This window comes from Solenopsis invicta, chromosome 9, assembly GCF_016802725.1.
Source record: "Solenopsis invicta isolate M01_SB chromosome 9, UNIL_Sinv_3.0, whole genome shotgun sequence".
NCBI classification, from domain to species: Eukaryota; Metazoa; Arthropoda; class Insecta; order Hymenoptera; family Formicidae; genus Solenopsis; species Solenopsis invicta.
In genome coordinates, this window is record NC_052672.1 from 9,833,885 (window position 1) to 9,838,278 (window position 4,394).

Genomic DNA, 4,394 nt, shown 5'->3' on the forward strand with positions numbered 1-4,394 from the left:
ACATTTATTTTAAATAGCAATTATAACTTTTATAGTTATAATTACTAAATACGTAATTGTTTTGACCAAACAATCTGTAGCCTTAACTAAATAATTGCTTTTATACAACTATAACCAAATAGTTTGTTAAACGTAACTAACAATAAGTTTTTGGTATCAGTAACTACGAAATTCATTTGATTATTATTTAACTAAACGTTTAGTTGTTATTTCTCTTAGTGCAGTAATGTTTTCACTCGTATCCTCAGCTACACTCAAAGAAGAGTTTAGAAATAGCTATCAAATGTTGAGTGAAACAATGTCAATTAAATATTTGCTTAATATAATTATTTTACCAAAAATAATTTTGCTTTTCTAAATATTTTGTAAATATTACTAAATTTAATAATATTTCCTAATATTCAGAAAAGTAAAATTATTTTTGGTTGTATTACACAGCAAAATATTTAATTGGCAACATTTCACTCAACATTTAGTAATTTATTAAACTTTTTCGTTGTAATAAACATCCTTCTGCAATGTTTCCGCGACGGAATTTTTTTACCGCAACCAAGGAACATTGCTGATCGCGCTATTACGTGTTCCTGCGTCGATATATTCGTTGTACCGCGCATACAAATCGGGTCGTAAGTAAGATGCGTGCGCCAGGTGCTGCTGTCGGTGTGTACCGAGCATGCACTGATCCTTAGTCGCTCGTCAGGTATTCGTTCACGACCGCTTTAATCCGAGGACATACACTTTCCTTTTTTTTTTCCCCTCCGAAGCCCGGACGACGATCCATCGATCATCGACTCGCGGCGCGATGCGTGCGATATCGGTTTTTCGCGACGCGTGAGCGATGAGTGTACACGTCGCGATTCAGGTATCCGAGTACCTGAACGAGACGACCGGTGTGCGAGTCGAGAGATCCCGGTGTAACTTTCCGCAAACTCCTCGAAGATGTCAGGTCGACACTAAGCGGCGCGATGCTTCTCCGCAGTGTTCAAATACCCACGTTATATATTCTCCGATCCGACGAGACGAATTTTCGCTCGTCTCATCCGCTCGCGGCGCAGGTAGATCGCGACGACGATCGCTCGTCCGCTTTATCGTCAACCGGTTTTTATAGTATGTATCGTGTAACGGATGCTCGCGCGAAACTTTACACCGAACCGGGTGTAAGTAACATATAATTACGCGAATGTCGCGAAAAGGGAGTACGCGAGGAAGAGTGTCTTTCCGCTCGCGTGTCGAGGCATTAACGCATTCGAGAAAAATCGAGCCGATTATTCTTCTACAGTTGACGTTTGATATCTGCCTCTCCTCTAAAATATTCATAAATATAAATCCGAATGATACGCGAAATGATACGATTCTAGTTTTAACGAATGGCTGGCGTGCGTCGGATGATAACAGTCGCCCTAAACGGCACGCGAAATTTCGTATCAGGCATTAAGAAAAAAAGTTTTGTATACGCTTAGCACGAGCAAAGTGGCAAAATTTCAGCCTTTTCCTTAATCCGTAATATATTATTCGATCTTGATGTCCGCGTTTCAATTATGTAACTTAATAATTGTGGAACAGTCGTAACGAATGTAATTTAATAATAACAAGATTAGGACCGATGAAAATGTCAAACATAAAGATGAGAAGGCCAATGTCAATAACAATTTTTGTGTGAATTTTTACAACTTCCAGCTTATCATGTGAACTGCGCACAGTTCTTAATCGAAACCAGAATACGTAACATTACAAATTAAAATGACGAGCAATTTAATAATACTGATGCTCATGAGCATCTTGAAAAAACTGTAAAGAATTTATTGCGAAAAATAACACTTTCACCCAGGACATGAACTGTCTACATTCCCTATCGGCATCTTCCAATTCGACTACTGAAACAACTGAGATTAAGGATGTATGGGTTATATCTTAAAATATTACCAAAAATATAAAAATTTCATAGAAATATTTAATAGACTAGTACGTTTGACTAGTATCTGTGTAAAATTTGAGCATTACATTCACTTATTGGTTTAAAAATTATTTAATTTTTTGTTTAATCTTCATTCTTATTTAAAATCGGGTTTTGTAATACTTATTTGCAAATTTTATGGGGAATTAGCATTACCAATTAAATCAAAATGTTTACGTATGCTAATGAAACTCTAATAAATATTTAGAAATTCTTTTAGATCCACTTACTCGTTTGAAAGTTATTTGTTTAAAACTGCAGCAAAATATAGTAATTTTCACTGTAAAAATCATTATAAATCAAATTTTTCATTGTTTTCTTCTTTGTAGCTAATTTTAAGGTCAAAATTCGAGCATTTGTGGTCAAAATTTTTGGTTGTTGATTAAAAAAAAAAGAATAAATCTAGAAAAACCTTCAATTTTTAAATTTCGATAACTTTTAGCTCATATTGTATAGCCAAAAGATCTTTAAGGATTATGTTTCGCGATCGATAAAAATTTGCGGCGCAATTCACGTGAGCTGGGGATTGTAAAAATTCACATAAAGATTATTAGAAACAATTCGCCGCAGACCACTGCGAGACCGAAATTAGCCGTCTCATCTTTATGTTTGAAATGTAATTTACTCCAATAATTCGGAAACGTAAGGGATGGAAAAATTGATATTGCATCATCGCAATGTGATTACTAATTCGCAATGTGACTCTCCGAAGCGTGTTTCTTTGCCGGGGCATCTACAAGAGAAATCATGGTGATAGCAATTAGCGCGCTCGTGACACAAACGAGGGAACGAAGGGCTAATGCGTCGATATATCGGCACGTATACGGCGTACGAATAATTATTGCTTTCGTCGCTTGCTACCGGCACGCTGCGTGCCATATAATACTATCTCGAAAGCACCTCGCTACTTTAAAGGAGACAGCGGTAACTACGAAACCAGTGGTGCTTAAGCTTAACATAGTATTTAAACTTTTCGACATTTTTCTTTAAGGTCTGTATGCACTTATCTATAATTTTTTTTAAATTATTAAAAGATTACGATAAGTTTATGATCTTTAGCAAATTAAAAAGTTCTAAACACGCTTTACATATGTTTAAATATGTAAAGCATGTTTATGCAATTTTTTGAATTTGCTGAGAGAAACGTACAATATTTATGATTATAATTGAATATTAAAATAATTACAATTAAGAGCTCCATTTTTGTAATTATTAATACTGTAATGTACTGTAATTTACTTCTAATGCTATAATTAATGCGATGCTAGTTATAATAACATATGTGATACACTGTGATAATAGAATTACAATTATAAATTTAAGTATAATTGGCATCAAACGTAATTTTAATTTATAATCATTTTTAATACTAATTATGAATCATGATAATTGCAACCATTTTTTGTCAGTGTAATGCATTGTATACACATATTATTATTACTGATATTATTGTAGAAGAAACATATGAAGCTTTTAATCATAATTCTTTTAATTCATTTAATGATAATCATACATACTACTTTCAATATAGAAATTATAATGCTAATTATAGTTTTCGATTAATGATTAATACAAATAGTATTTGAAGGAAATTAATAAAAAGTAAGGGATGAAAATTCGATTTTACAACAAAATTTTTAAAATGGTATATCAATTTCGTTACTTATTAAAAAATATGATAAAATGAGCATGTAAGATTTCGTTTGGAGAGAAATGGCGTTAGGCACCACTGCGCGACACCTCACAGAGGTGATATAGTTGCCGCTGCGGTTTGCACGGTTGCGACTGGCAAGCAGCAGCTTCGATGCGATCGCATCGGGTAACTCAGCCGCCTGGCTTCCTCTCTCGGGGAGTAGGACTGAATTATGGCCCGTGGTCGCGGACACTCGCCAACACGCTTCGTCGTTTAACCCTTTGCCCGATCCAGAGTCCCGAAGCGCATTCTTGCCATCGTCGGCTTTTCCCTCGAACTCCTTGGAATCTTACGATTTCTGGGAGAGAATGGTCGGATGTATGATTATGCATCGACCACGAGAGACCGGTTTCTTCACCTTTTAAACGCGACGCGAATGTCGAGCATATTTTTAAATCGAAAGAATTTCCCCCCTTTTTCTTCTTTTGTGAAATTGCGGATCTACGATACTTTATCGACGATATTTTCATATTTAAACCGATGCAATAACGGAAATTGTACTCTAAGGCGCGCATTCCTCTTTGACCCGGATATAATGGAGAACTGCTTTATATTAGCTTTATCGTCGTCGATCGCAAGGCGCGTTGCGCCTCGCTCGAAACGTAACGGAGATGCGGTATTTACCGTACACACGCACACGCGTATTGGGCCATCGTGCGACAGTTGGCCCTCGAAACATCGGCGACGCATCGAGGACACGCATTAACGCGACTCTCTCTCTCTCTCTCTCTCTCTCTCTCTCTCTCT

The 4,394-nt window shown here is 36.2% G+C and overlaps 1 protein-coding gene across 1 annotated transcript in view; it reads right to left on the minus strand.

Annotated features, from left to right (window-relative positions):
• LOC105196166 (ankyrin repeat domain-containing protein SOWAHB) overlaps window positions 1-4,394 on the minus strand; it is a 278,892-nt gene that overhangs the window by 266,713 nt on the left and 7,785 nt on the right. The window lies entirely within an intron of this gene.